General features: G+C 34.4%; 1 protein-coding gene across 1 annotated transcript in view; it reads left to right on the top strand.

Annotated features, from left to right (window-relative positions):
• Positions 1-618: 618 nt before the first annotated feature.
• LOC127952830 (N-acetylglucosamine-6-phosphate deacetylase) overlaps positions 619-16,842 on the top strand; it is a 154,202-nt gene continuing 137,978 nt past the window's right edge. The window contains exon 1 of the mRNA XM_052551667.1: positions 619-623. The gene's annotated coding sequence lies outside the window, so the exon portion shown is untranslated. The remainder of the gene's footprint in view (positions 624-16,842) is intronic.

Here is a 16,842-nt window from a genome sequence, read left to right on the forward strand (position 1 = left end):
TTTTCTTAGCTAGTAATGGCCTTTATTAACTTAAATGTCCACCCTGTTAACACCCACCTGTTACACACTGGTGCTCTGTTTAGGCAAAAATAAATAAATGAATAAATACTGAAAAAAAAAAAAAAATTAAATGTATATTTGTAAATGTAAAAGTATATATATATATATATATATATATATATATATATATATATATATATATATATATATATATATATATATATATACATACACACAAACTGCACTGAAAAATGACATGCAGGTTGATTTGACATGTTAAATATTTGGTCAGGATTGCTAGGTTATACCAGCATGAGTTTTACCAGCGTGTTTTCCTGACACATTCTCCCTCTTGATTAGACAAAAACAAAAACAAACAAACAAACAAACCTTAAAAGTTTACCCCAAAACAGATGATAATCTGAACTGATACACTTGAAGGTGAAAGAAAACCTCCACCCATTTTCTCCACGGGAATTTGTCTGACTTAAGTTAAACAGACTGTTAGATTTATAAGCATCATGAAAGGAGATGGAAACCTGGCCTAGAGCAATCTGCTCAGGGAATAAAAAGAGTTTGAACATTTGAGCTTGGCAATCCGTATTTCCTCTTGTGGGATATTCGACTGAAAATATAGCCTCTGTGGGACAATGAGCATGTAAATGTAACTGGAACAGAGTTTAGAATACAAATGTGATCTGACGCATGTAAAACTGATGCATGATTAGAGAGATTCACACACAAAAACAACTACAACAAATGAGCGGGAAATGGCTTCATAAAACTATTACAAATGCAGACAATGACCTCACTCCGTCACAGCATATTCCACACACTGGTATTTCACAAGAGAAAGTTTTCGCTCTGTGGAACCAAGGTAAACATTTGAGAATTGGGACCGTTTAGTGTCAAACAAAGGTTGTGTGTGCAGTGACACTGGCCGGACCTGTCCGGGAAATAAACAGCACAACCGACTGGAATTAAAAACACACACTGAATGTTTTATGCAGGCTAGTCCGTGCTTCTTTGGTGCTGTTATACTCAGAATACAGAGTCGGAATATGCCACAGTACGATTCAGTATGGGTCGGCGATTAGTAGGATAAATGAAATATCTTTGCTAATGTTGCATGACTGTTGAGTGGAAGCAATTGAGCTTTCTAAGCCTGGCTGAGGGGTGCAATGGGGATGCGATTAAGAGTCATTTCCTTATAAAGAACTACATTTTGATGTGTGCAATTAATAAACTCAAACGGAAATCGCATGTTTGGAACAAAAACAGAATAAAGCAAGAGTCATGGTGGAAAAACTCTGACGTAAAAAGGAAAACATGAGAGAGTTGACCGTGTAATGAAAGTAAATGCGCTTAGGTTAATTTACAAACTATCAAGATAGTTCTCTATGCTATTTGCAGTCTCTTTTAGATGACATAGGATTAAGACACTTCATTTAAGATCCAAAAACACAGCGTGGCTTATTTTACAGGCCACATCAGTCAAATGCAGATATGCTTTATTAAGTTGAAACAAGTGCAACATGTACTAAAGAAAGTACTGCACTTGTGAAACAATTCCACTCTTCATGTCTCTGTTCGGTTTGTGAAATGTAGAAATCATTCAACCAGAGGCAGTGCAAACTCATTTGCCACCCCACATACAGACACTTCAGTTTATAATGTGTGACTGGCATGCATTATGTGCTAGATGCCCTTGAGTATCAGCAAACAGACCATCACAAACTGAGACGGCATCAGTATGTGTGAACACACAGCTCACAAATCCCATTTAGCACCCTGAACGATAAACTCGCAGGTTAATCAGCTCTGCTACACCGAGAGCTCCTGATAAACAGCCCATCCTTGAAATAAAGTCATGCTCTGATGACAGCTACCAGAAACAACTGCAGATGTACGACTGTGAGGATTAATAAAGCGATGTCTGAGAGGAGCTACGGCCTCGTGAAGCTTCCAGCGAGGGCCTGTGGTTTAGACACTATAACTCTCACTCTAATGTCCTGTTAAATGTTTCACTGGCCTCTTAGATCAGTCACAGGCCGGCTGAATTGTTAATGTGGGGATTTGAGTGTGGTATCAATCTTGAAGGAATGTCTCTGCTATAAAAACCAATTGCATTTAAAATGGAAGTCTGTGGGGCAATAGTATGTGCTTTGAAGCAACATTGCATGGAAAGTGTTTTTTATTTTTTATATATGAGTGTGCAAGTCTAAATCATTCTTTTGGGACAACTGTTTTAGATCTTCCGCTTCTGAGTTAGCAGTAATTTTGTGGCTGGATTGTCCTTTACAGTAAATAATCAGTCTCTTTTGTTATTGTTGAGCAGATCATGTGAAGTTTACTGCCTTTACAAGAGTTGAAAATTGCATGTAATTCTGCGCAAACTAAGTTAGTAAACAGTTTGAAGTTTTGTGCTTTTACTTACAAAATCTGTATTCTAACATGAATTCCAGTGCAGTGGTTTGCCTCTTAGACTCATGTGTTATTGTTAACTAAACCATGTAGGTTTTAATGGAAATAATGCTGAAATAAAGACGAATAAATGAAATCAAATAAAATTGTGAAATAAAAAAAATGAAACAATTTTTTAAAAGTAAAGTTAAATCAGTCATTAACATATGGGTGATAAATGATGCTGTCAAAACATTTAGACAGGGATAGATAAATGAGAAACTGATTGACATTGAATTGAAAATATTTTCTTTAAATACACTTTTTTGTATCTCTCATAATAAATAAAATGCACAAAAAATAGGAAAACATAATAAATACATAAATATATATATAAAAAATATAAAAAATGATTAAATTACTAAAACTAACAAAAAATTGCAACATTACTAAAACTTAAATTACAATTAAAATGAAAATATTAAAATAAGGGCTAATTCAAAATATGAATAAATAATATAATATCATATAAACACTGCTAAAATAACTTGTTTTGTTCTGTTATTATTTAAAAAAATATTACAATCATATGATTATTATTCTTGATTCTGATTGGTTGAGCTGCGTTCGAAGCTGTTGTCAAGTACACTACAAACATACACCTTTGTTTACGTCTGTGTGTTGCTTGGCAACCCCTTCATTGAAACCACAACTGTTTCTGAGGAACTACATTGTTTGGTGGAAGAATACTGTTTTTATTGATATCATTACACTTTATTTGCTCCGTTTTATTGTGTGAAACCTTACTACGTACATGGAATAACCGTTTTGTAAACTGAGGTATCATGTGTCAACCGCAATATGAGTTTTTTTCTGTATGAGAAGAGACCTGTTTGAATGTGTGCGAGTGAGTCAGCATGTCCGCATGTTCATTTCACATCGTGCCTATCAACGCCCCTTAGCTGTTTTAAATTTTCTGTAAACCATGGCCTCTTTGGGCCTACTGCTTTATTTTCTTTTGTAATCAACAGCATGCCATGCTTAACTTGCACTGAACCTGAATGTTTTTTATAGGTCATATTGGTGAGGACAAATATTTAGTATTAGTAGTAATCCCACAAGCCATACCACATAAAACATATAAAGAAGCAAGAAAATGCCTATGCCTCTGACTCCAAAATCCACAGTCCAGGATCAGTTGGAAAAACACGACGGCATTTAGTGAGAAATCAGCTTCCCAAAAAGGCATCCAGACCCTTAGGCCTTAATGAAATGTTTGAGTGTGTAATAATTAAAGCGTGAAGAAGTAAATGAATTGTTTCTAGTTTCCCTTACACACATGCTGATTCACTCGCACACATTCAAACAGGTCGCTTCTCATACAGAAAAACCTTTCTCAGACTGACAGATTAATAAACAGTCTCATATTGCGGTTGACAGATGATACTTCAATTTCAGCTAATAAACCTCATCCGCAGTCTCGATGGAGTCTCTTAATCAAGACACAAAAAATCCTCTATTCTTACTCATAATAACCTCCCAATGCGAGACTTACACAATTGACTCTTTCTGACTTTATTTCTGGCACAGTGCACTCTTCCTTGATTTCTGAAATCTTTCTCAAATGATGAACTATCTATCAAAGTCAGAATACTGTAACTTATATCACTAATTACACTGATGATTTGGCATCACTGTGACCTGCTGATACATAATTAATAAACAAATCTTTCACTCAAGAAAAGAAAAAACAGCAAATTTCCATGGAAAAGTACTGGCAGCTGCTTTTCATTCTCTGTGACTCAAGTCTGTCTGCCCCAAAACCCTTCTGGGACATGGAGACACGAGTAACAGTTGAAGTGTGGATCAATACAATAGAATTACGGAATGGAAATGCAAACTATGTTGTGCATACATGACAAAATTTAATGCAAATTTATCAGAGTACTGTGGAAGAATTCCCCCATGCACCTGACTTAAGATAAGAGTAATATATTTAAAATACATGTATTTAAAAGTATAGTTCAAATTTATAACATGACATATCGCTCAAGGCTTACTCATATGAAAATTATAATTAAACTTTATTTGTATTTGTATCTTGTGCACAAAGCATATATAATCCTAAGACTAAAATGTGTTAATGTCACGATTGATGAGGACTGTATGACCTTTGAATAATATCTGTCTTTAAATGCAAGATATTTAAAGTGTACCTGCACACTTGCAATGGTTCACACTTTAGCACAATCATCACATATACTTCAGTATATCTTTGGCTGGACTTCAGCAGTGCTTCCGCACAATTATAGTGCATTAAATACAGAATAAGTTGTTATAATCTAGCAGCCTTTAAGTATACCAGATTTGTATGACAAAAGTACAGTTTTAGGGAATTTGTATTAAGTGCATAAATATATAAATGCATTTGTAGTGTACTCAGCATTAAATAAATGTAAGTGTATATCTGGCAACAGTTAAAAAGTGACAAACTGTTTCAATCATAGAGAATCCCTACAGCAAAAAAGATACAATAGCTTAGGCCAAATTGGAAAGCTAATAGGTAATATCATGTCATATTTCATAAATATTTTGTAATATGATTGGTTAATTTATGTGGCAAATCTTCGAAACCATCCTCTGTTAATTCAAGGCTAATTTGGTTTTTGATTACCTCAGCATGTTACCCATGTCATCATGAGTGCTTAAGGTTTGTATTATTTTCAGAGAGATGTCCAGCTGTCTTATCTTGTCCGGGATTGCAACACACTTAAAGTGTTTGAATATTTTGTCCTCAGAAGGCAATACAAATGTTAGGCCTGCAAAAGAGAGTCAAACATTAAACAGCAAGGAAAGGAAATATGGGTTTTTCTGAGGTTCTGGATTACAGGTAATAATGTTGTGAATGATGTTTAGTTTCTTGCACAGACCAATCATTTCACTTCATAAGACCTCAATATATTGTCACAGGTATTTATTTTGTGATGCTTCTTTTATAAAAAAAAAAAAAAAAAAGTCTAGCAGCTGAATTGCATTTTATGCAACCAAGGACGACGTTTTCAGCTAAAAATCTTCTTTACTGTTCTACTGAAGTCAGCTATTGTACATATTTGATTGCCTGGTGCTGAGTAAATTAACAGTAATTTAAATTTTTTGGTAAACCTTTGCTTTAAGCCAACAAACTTGGTGATATTGGCACCCAAACATAGTACAAACTGCATGGCAGAACCAAAACAACATTTTATCTGTAAAGCAGTGAATGCTCTTTTTTCCTGGAACTTATTAAAAACAATTGCAGGATTCCAGAACACATTCCGCACTTTATTCACAACTGTGATCTCTTTCCTGGTCTGGATCAAGAATATACACCTGTGAAAGACACATATTTTTTTTTATAAGAATTATTTATTTATTGACATCAGTTAATTTTGGTTATTCCATATTAACGTTACAACATACAATGGCATTTTACATTTGCAGCAGTTTGGGAACTCGGAAGTTCAGAATTCTGTAGAATGTGACTGTATCGTACGGTTCCTGTAAAGTGACTTGTTCGGTTTACTTAGTTTTGTTGTGGCCACGAAATAATAACTCGTGGGAACTTGATAATATGTTGTGGCCACGAGATCATTTTGTCGAGGTAATGACATCCTCATGTCGTGGCCTCGAGATGCTATGTTGAGGGAACAACATCCATTTCTCGTGGCCACAACTTCTTATGTTGAGGGAATGACATGTTTTTCTCGTGGCCACGAGTTTAATGCGTAAACAAACCTGCGTGACCAGCAGCTGGGGATTATCAGAGATGGATTAATTCATATTTTATCTTGAATTAAGTAATTATTATATTAACCATATGCTTTGGCTACCAGGCTGTATTACATGCGATTGTCAGCATTCAAATTAAGCTTATCATAAATAAATATTACATAAAGTGCATAATAAAATATAAAACGTTTTTTATCCATCCTACAGTCTTGTAAGTACATTAAATGTCAGTCTTTCCCCAGTAATATGTGTACACTATTATTATTATTAGCCTATTATTATTGGTTATATTTATTTATTTTGTTTGTATTCTTTTTTTTTTTTGCTTCAATTTCGATCTCTTAACATTCTGAATACTTTTGTAAATATTAGCGTACTGTAAATGCTCGACATTAACATAAAATGTCATAAATGCATTAAATGTAAATGCATACATTTTATATGTATAAATAATATAATAATTTCTTAATTCAAGATAAAATATGAATGAATCCATCTCTGATAATCCCGGGTTGCTGGTCACGCAGGTTTGTTGTGGCCACGAGAAAAACATGTCGTTCCCTCAACATAGCATCTCGAGGCCACGACATGATATGACGTTCCCACGGGTTAATATGATGTTCCAACAAATTAATATCTCGTGGCCACGACAAAACTAAGTAACCCGAACAAGTCACTTTACGGGCACCGTAGTATCGGCATATTTGGCACTAAGGAAAACAGTTCGAAGAAGAAACAGAAAGGAGTTCAGGTTTAGAGGCTTAAAGCTGCAGTAGGTAACTTTTGTAAAAATATATTTTTTACATATTTGTTAAACCTGTCATTATGTCCTGACAGTAGAATATGAGACAGATAATCTGTGAAAAAAATCAAGCTGTTCTGGCTCCTCCCAGTGGTCCTATTGCCATTTGCAGAAACTCCGTCGCTCCGGTCCGTAACTTTGTTTGTGTTCAAAATGTAGAAAAATGTATATAATAAGCGAGTACACCATGAATCCATTTTCCAAACCGTGTTTTTAGCCTGTCCTGAATCACTAGGGTGCACCTATAATAATTGTTTATATTCGGACTATTTTAGATTGCTTCGGGAGTACCGCGGCGGAGTAACCCAGTACCTTTGTGATTCTTCATAGACATAAACAGAGAGAAGTAGCTCCGGCTACAATGTTCTTCCGCAAGACGCAAGCAGTTCAGTTTATTAACCGCTAGAGCGTCAAAAGTTCCCTACTGCAGCTTTAACAGATGAAAAGGATTATAACTGTAAAAAAAAAAAAAAACTCATGGACTGATGATCAAATTGTTTCAATCTTAATTGTAGGCCTTCTAATTTTGGCAATGTTTATATATTTTCACAACGAGCTCAGCAGAAAATGGTGTTCAAAGTTCAAATGTATTCTCCGGCAATGCTTCAGAATATCAGATCGTATCTTCAGTGAAGCTGTGGTAGGTCTTCAAAAGGAAATAAAAAAAAAAGACATGAAAGAAAATGACAAACACAAAATAAATAAAGACCAAAAAAGCATAAAAAAACCAAACAAACAACAACAACAAAAAAAACCTTTTTGCATTGTTTACTCACCCTCACCTTGTATATTGATACTACTGTTCTGTTCTCATAGTCAAATAAAACCACTGTGTCCAGATTACCAACTCAAGCTTTATAATAGCAGCTATCAGTTTATTCTTTGACATTATATATATATATATATATATATATATATATATATATATATACATATATATATATATATATATATAATGTCAAAGAATATATATATATATATATATTACAGTAAAACATCAGTTTTTTAGATGGTTTAATATTCATAATTGCTTATGACTGTATTGCGCGACATTCAAGACATTAAATTACGTCAAAGAAACAACACTCCTTTTCATTATCCACTGAATTATTGGACTTAGGGTATGACAAAATGTATTTTCTCTAAGTTACAAATGGAGAAAAAAAAAGTTCCTGCCTTTAAATTATTTGAAAATGAAAATAAAATACAATATTATATTATGTTAAATAAAAAATTTTTTTTTAACAAAACTGAAGAACATTGCCTTTGCAACAATTTGATTTTCCTTTACGGTAAGTAATCAGTCTCTTTTGTTATTGTTGAGCAGATCATGTTCAGTTTACTGGCTTTACAGGAACTGGAAAATGCATGCAATTCCACACAAACTAAGTTAGTAAACAATTTGAAGTCTTGTGGTTATACGTAAAAAAATCTGTATTCTAACATTCATTCCAGTGCAGTGATTTGGGATTTAGACTGTTTGCTCAAGCTGCCAACTGTTGCAGATGGTTCAGCCTCTTACAGTGAAATGGTTTTACAAATCACTAAAAACAAACGGTTAAAAAAAATACAATAATTTTTGGGAATTTAGGCATTGGATAGTCTTAGGGTGAGAAAATTGACAGAAATTATTTTTTAAGGTAAACTTTAACTTTAAGCCACAAACCATTCCTATGGCACTGCATGGAAGTACAGAGTCAGGAATGTTAAATGGACTGCAGGTGCAGGACGGGCCCTGAACAAAACAACATTTTATCTGTAAAAAAAGCTGTTTATCCTGGGGCTTATAAAAAACAATTACTGGATTAGAATTCCAGAACACATTCCGCCCTTTATTCGCAACTGTGTTGTCTGACTTTCCTTGTTTGGATCACAAATATAAACCACTGCAAATATACACCTGTGTAAGACACCACTGTGCTAAAATTACAAACTCAGAATTATAAGCACCTAAGCTTTCCACTAGCATTATTCTTTGAAATTATTATTTTCATGAAGGTTTGTATATTAAAGAAGACTTATTTAAATACAGACACTATTTGTATGGTGCAGCTCATAGTACAATCACACAAAATTTTACATTACATATGTTTTTAAATGACAATTTGAATATTTATAATAGCTTAGGACTGTATTACGACATCCAAGACTCAACTCACTTTAAATTACGTCAAAGAAACAATGCTTCACCTTTATTAATCACTGATCTAAGAGACGTGCAATGTGTGTTTAATGTTCATTTGTGTAACTTCCAAAGGATTTTTATAATATTAATTTCCCCAAATGTTAGTTGTTCAGAATAACCCTAAACAAATCCAAATTTTGTATGCATTTATGAAAAATCTAATTAGTTTAGTAGCAGCTTTTCCATTCAGTCGATTTGCTTTAATTTAAACTAAGATCAATATTGTTCAAAGCTCTCTGGCCCACTGAAGGCTGTGCTCTTATGTAAAAGGTCACCGGAGATTGAGGTGGTAACAGATGCCCCTGACTGCTAACATGTGTGCTTTGGATCACGTCCAACATATACACTGCCTCTCCCAGCCTTCCCTGAGATCACACACACACACACACACACACACACACACACACACACACACACACACACACACACACACACACACACACACACACACACACGCACGCGCACGCACACACACACACACACACACACACACACACACATTTCTTATCAAGGTTGAAGGGAGAACAAGACAGCAGTGTTAAAGGGAAGGCTACTGATACTGAAACATTTGAGCAAGGGAGTTGTAAATGTTGAGCAGACTGTAGATACTAATACATTTAAGGTACTAATAGGGATAAATAAGGTGTACCTCTTAGAATTTGTGCCATACACCAATGACTGCTTTTTACCTTTTTGTACCAGCTTTTTTACACCTTAACATCATTTAAATTTGCAGTGAAAAATTTAAAGATATGGTATTTTTCATAAATATATATATAGGCTATATAGGATGTTATCACTAGGTACATACTGTGGGAGACACAGTAGAAAGCAAATAGCAAAGTTCAAAGTGATTGAGGATTTTCACACAGTGTAAATAAAAGTGATATGCTATTTGTACAAATTTCAAATTAGATAAATAATATCCAAAGTCACTAAAAACTGCCTTTGCCTTTTCATTAGGCAAATATTAAAGGGACAGTTTACACAAAAATGTGTCATTATACAGTATATTCACTCTCATGTTGTTCCAAACCAGCATGGGTTTCTTTCTTCCGTCGAACAGAACATTTTTTTTTTTTTTTAAAGAATGTTGGTAACCAAACAGTTGATGGTAGCCAGTGATTTCCATAATGGGGAAGAAAATAAATACTCCAGAAGTCAATGGGTACCATACAGCAACTACTGGGTTCCCAACATTCTTCAAAATATCCTCTTTTGTATTCAACAAAAGAAATTGAGGGTGAGGAAATGTGTAGAATTTTTGGGTGAATTATCCCTTTAAACCATATCTTATTTCATGTTAATCATAATTAAGGAGTTGTTCCAGTCACTGTGTGGACTTCCTGGAACGCATTATGCTTATAAATTTCTCATTTTGAATGGCATATGACAAGTATATGGCAATATTTATGATTTATGTTTTCTATATTGAAATATCATTTAACTTTTTAAAGCTTTTTAAGCTTTCTTCATATGCTGGTGTGGCACCAGGGCATTAAAAACACAACTGCGGCTTCACCGTAGCGTAGGAAAACATTGATATCGATATACAAAATTCCAGTTATGCTGCAGAAAAAAGGGAATAAAAACAACTCAACATGAAATGCATGGCAATAAAATACTGCGCAGATCTTCAGACCAGCCATTTTTAGCCAACAAACTTCAAAGACCTGGTCCTACGTACTTTAATCCAAGCATGAGAATTGGGTTCTTAAATTATCCAAAGTTTAACTTGGTTATTGGCCAAAATTGAAAGTCAAATCATTTTACATTAATTTTATCATTTCGTAGAATCAGCAGCTGTTTTTTAAATGCACTGACCCTCGTCATCCTTCATGTCTTTTACGGCCCTGTAGGGGGAAGGAACAAGGCCAAAAGCAAAAGACCAGTGACCCTGAAATTCTGAATTCTTCAGACTGCATTTCCTTTCTGATGTGAGCCATTCATCTGAAATAATACAAATGATAAAACACATATTTTTATAAAAACTATTTACTTTCTTGATATCAGTTAACTTTGGTTATTCCATATTAACATTATAACATTCAATGGCATTTTAGGTTTGCAGCAGTTTGGGAACTCGGAAGTTCAGAATTCTGCAGAATGTGACTGTATCGCCATATTTGGCACTAACAGTTCGAAGAAGAAACAGAAAGGAGTTCAGGTTTAGAGGCTAAACAGATGACAAGGAACATTACTGTAAAAAAAAAACAAAAAAAAAAAAACATGGACTGATGATCAAATTGTTTCGATCTTAAATGTAGGCCGTCTAATTCTGGCAATCTAGGCCATTTAGTTCAGCAGAAAATGGTGTTCAAAGTTCAAATGTATTCCCCGGCAATGCTTCAGAATATCAGATCGTATCTTCAGTGAAGCTGTGGTAGGTCTTCAAAAGGAAATAAAAAAAAGACATGAAAGAAAATGACAAAAGCAAAATAAATAAAGACCAAAAAAGCATAAAAAAAAAAAAAAAAACATTTTGGCATCATTTACTCACCCTCACCTTGTATATTGCTAGTACTGTTCTGTGCACCGCAAATGAAGACTTTTTGAAGCATCTTCTTATAACTCTGTTTTCAGTACGGCCATAGTCAAATAAAACTAACTCATTAGACTTTACTCATTATTCACAGTTACTCTTTCCATCCGATATAATCATTCAGATTAAAAAAAGTGAGAGAAGAATCTGAGTTATGGGACAATTACTGAGAATTTCCCTGTCTGTGTTCTGATAAAGAAAGAAAATCAAATGAGATTGGACTAACATGAGCGGGAGTAAGGAACTATATCTGTTTAACATAAATCCTTTGCATGATAAAACCACATATATCTTAATGTGTGTGCATGTGTGTATGCCCAACACTGTCCAGCTCTTTAATAATTGTTGAATTCACTGAATGGCAGGTTTATTTCCACTGAGGAAGTCCAAGTCTCAAACCAGATGGCTTTACCCCAGTTCCACATCTATTAAACACATCTCACGAGTACAATATAGAGAAGACTGTCCATCTTCATTATGACCCTGCATCACATACAGCTACTGCCTCCAGCACTTACTGCTCATTTCCATTAATCAAGCAATTACGCATGAGGCAAATGAGATGTGCATGAAAAGTGATACTGATCAAGATGATATAGGGTAAGATTGTTACTAGTGTTATTATTATTTTTTTTTTAATTTAATTTATAACTTTTTGTAACTAGTGGGGTTATTATTCAGTGGTTTCTTGAGTTAAATCTTGGACTTCACTTTTCATTAAAACCTAATTGACTGAAATAATTAAATTAGCATTTATAGTGCTGCTGATATTACATATCTTCAAATATGCATATAAATGGGCTATATAAGTCATATATATATATATATATATATATATATATATATATATATATATATATATCAAAAGTAATTTAATACAAAAAGTATAAGATATCTTCTTTGAATATTTTTACCTTTTGTGCTATAACAACTAAATTAGCAAATGTTTATATTTATTTCCCTTAATAACACACTGGCTTATGCATTATCATTATCCTGACCATGACACTTTGTTGCAGTTTGCTGATTTTTGTAAAATAGCTTCTGTTTTTGCATTACAGATAAAAGATTGGTTTCAGTTTAATATGTTGCAGGCTCATCTATTGGAAATAAATAATTGATAATAAATAATATTGGGCTTATTTTTGTAGCTGCGCTTGCTTATTTGTCTCACCAGAGTTGACAACAGTGCTTGCAGCCATGTGCACGCGCTCTCTCTCCACTGTGGATAAACACATGCACAATGTAAACATGCAACATATTCCATTACCAACATTGTACTGTGGTACAGTTATGCAGGCCCTGAATAATGCAGAGGTCAACTGCCTGCTCTGACAATATAGCAAAGGCTCAGTGTCATGACCTTTCTGATAATACACAGCCCTAGTATTTTCATACGTAGGTTGAGCAGAGCCATCCTTCCTATCTTGCCAAGTAAATACAGGGCTTCCTGGATATCATCATGTATCATGGGAGTATCAAGGGATGATGTCCAGTGAGTTGTTTATGCTATTCTAATGATTTGCGATAACAAAACCGGGAAATAAAATAACTAAAACAAACATATGATCAGAGAGCAATACTAACAGAAATTATAATATCTCTCTATGTCTCTATTTTAAGATTTAGCCTCCCCAAAAAAAGATATCCTCTGTGCTAAAGACTTTATAAACAATAATTGCTGTGGTTGCTGGAAGTCATAAAAATAAATTAAAATGCAAAGCATTGTGTTGGCAAAACCAAGGTCAAGGATTCATTCTCCAAAGAACAGAAATACCCTGAATGCATTGTAAATCATTTTTGATGAAAGTATGTGCCAAAACAATAAAAGTGTGAGGAGTAATGCGGGAACTTATGTGGTTTCCCCTGTAAATTAAGAGGAATGAATTCTAACTACACAAAAGTTAGAAGGACAAAATTGTTGGCATCCCTCCATAAAAGAAAGAAAAAGCCACAATGGTCGCTGAAATAACTTAAAACGGACAAAAGTAATAATAAATATAAAATTACTGAACATTAAAAAGTGAAAATGAGACATTTGCTTTTGAATTGTGGTCCAACAGAAAAAATTACAAAAACTAATGAAACTGGCTTGGACAAAAATGATGGTCCCTCAACTAAATATTTAGTTGCCCAAACTTTAGAGGCAATCCCTGAAACACATTGCATGTGTAAGTCTGTGTACTGCTGCAGCTGATGACCAGTGGCTGATGATGTACCTTCACAGCTTCAGCCCATTCACATCTCCATTCACTGATGCACACAGTGACCGTGAAATTTTCAACACCATCCTCAACACTTTACAAGTCAGATTTGGATGGTAACACTGGTGTTTCTTGGCAGCTCTTTTTGTAGGCCTGCTGAACAGAGAACAGGTGAAACAACACAGTGTGTGTTTGACAGTTCCTGAAAAACACCTGCAGTCATCTGGCCCATGCAAAACCATGTTTAATGTGCAACTGCAATGCACATGTTTTCATAAAAAAAATATGAGTGCCATATGATTGTGATTTACAAGTGAAGTAACACTATAAAATATACTTTCTTCCCAATAAATGCTTTAATCAGGCTGTATCATAACAATAATCTCCACTCAATTCTATTACGCAACAGCTGGAAACTTGGAAGGACAAGGCAATATTTGGATCAACTTTTGAACTTCATTTCCAAAAAAACTCATAAGGCTTTATTTAGCATACGTCTAGAACACAGAAGTATTTCCTGTGATGTTCAGCTGGAGGTGTGTGGAGGAGTAGACAGACTGGGGTTTCTCTTAAACATAGCTCTAGAGAGAGACAGCAGATCTCTTATTACTCACTCAACACTTTAATTTCTCTACTCCCTGGAAACCAACATCAAGACTGTGACTATTCAGCTGTGATTGAGATGACAGATGTTGAAAGCATGAAAACAATGAAGTAGAGCTTTGGGAAAGATGTAATGATCTGAATTCCTTCATTTTGCAACTTTTTGCCTCTTATGTCAACCAAAAATGGCTGGTTTTCAAACAGGTTTTCCAAGTACTTCCCCATCTGCTAGGACTATCTGCAATCAGATAGTCCTGCCCTCAAACTCACATGATTGGTTAAGCTTTAAAAACAAATTTGAAAGCAGCACAGAGATGCAGATGTGTTTTTTTTATTTACGTTTTTAATGTTTTCACCAAGGCTGTATAAAGGATTTATGATACTAAAAATATTTTTATATTAAAAATATAGTAAAAACAGTAAAAATTGAGAAATATTATTACAGTTTAAAATAACTGTTTTCTAATTTAATATATTTGAAAATGTAATTTATTCCTGTGATCAAAGCTAAATTTTCAGCATCATAACTCCAGTCTTCAGTGTCACATTATCCTTCAGAAATTATTTTAATATGCTGATTTGCTGCAATTATTATTGGAGCTAAAAATGTTAATAATGGTTCTTATTATTATCAAAAAAGAAAAAAAAAAAGAAAAAAAAGAAACATGCTTTTTTTTAGGATTGTTCAGTGAGCAGCATTTATTGAAAATAGCCATTTTTTGTAACATTAATGTTTTTGTCTTTTGATCAAGTTAATGTCCTAAATAGATAAATATGCATTCAGGACTATTAAAATTGATCTATATACTGATTATTTACCACAAATGTTGAATGTTAATATAGTATAATATATAGTATAACACTATTAAACAGCAAAAACTGTATTTTGTAACATTGGTTATAATATATCTTGAGTGAATCAGGTTAAACTGTTAACCATCAATTTCAAGATAAACAAACGTTTTCAAAGCATGGAGACATTACATGATCCACCTAAACACCGAGCCGCTGGGGAAAGATTTTTTTTAGTTGCTGTTGCATCTTCTATTTTTGTCCTTATCTAGGGAACGTGCTTTTTTGAGCACCCCTCACATTAGTGCTTATCCTGAATACGCAGCACTCCAGTTCAAAAGCATCCCCGCTGTCCGGTCTGTTTCGGGTCGAGTACAGCTGATCCTCCCGTCTGCTGGTCTGCCAAACACAACAAATGCGCTCAATGTTAAGCTGTACAGAAATGAGCGCTTGTTATTATACTGTGGAATTATCACCCACCCTGCTAAATTCAGTCTTTGGTGCCTGCATACCAGGACTGGACATCTTCCTAAACAAACACAGTGGGACTGTCAACCTTATCTCGAAAGCTATCATCTCTATTTTCTCTTCTAAACAAATAATTTTAGCTACAACCTTTCATTTACAACCATCTTAGTTCCTACAAAATCCCTTTTTCCCAAAGCGTCTGCCAACACAAACCTGGCAACACAAGAAGCCAGCCAACATCCTGAGCTTATTGTGACGCCTGCTATTGTATCCTGGTTCTTCCTCACATGTTTGACTGTTCAGTTCAATTTTTGATGGCCTAATCGAAATAAAGCATCAGAGAGTCGCTAAAACCCCTGTTAACCAGAAAATCAATGGAATGCATTGCATCAGGTGACTTGTTGCATTTGAAAAAAGAAAAATCTGCCATAGCAATACGATTTGTTTTACATCACAGGATATAAGGTGATCACTTTTATATTACTATATTTACAGTCTGTGTACATGATCTAGTCACATTTATGTACAGTAGGTGAGGCACGCACGACTCCCCATTCCCCCCTCTTTTCCTAAAAAAAATCACTGCACTTTCTAAATATATCTAACTGAAAACAGAGACAAAAGCCTAAGAACTTTTATAAAAAATTTAATTACCTTAAAAAACCCAAAAACTTTTGATCAAAAGAACTGAACTGATATCTGTTTCCAGCGCAGAGATAAGTAGATAGATTTGATTAATTTAAAGACCATTTTGTTTCCTATTTTTGCCAAGTCATTGCAATCAGCCTTATAACACACACACACACACACACACACACACAGCTGGCTACATATCAACCCAACAGTTTGCATCGTGTTTTACCAGAAGCGAGAAAAAAGGCCTGGTTCATAAGAAATTAAGATTCACACATACCAACGCACACACAAATATCCTCATATCCACTCATTTCAAGAGCTGCCAAACACTTCCTGTAAAGCCTAATATAGTGGTTCCCAGTTTGGTTTGTAGATCCTCGAGATCCTTGAGAGGAAACACCAGCATGACTCTCTTTGATAAGCTAGTTTGAACTGTGCT

This window comes from Carassius gibelio, chromosome B3 (genome assembly GCF_023724105.1).
Source record: "Carassius gibelio isolate Cgi1373 ecotype wild population from Czech Republic chromosome B3, carGib1.2-hapl.c, whole genome shotgun sequence".
Taxonomy (NCBI): domain Eukaryota; kingdom Metazoa; phylum Chordata; class Actinopteri; order Cypriniformes; family Cyprinidae; genus Carassius; species Carassius gibelio.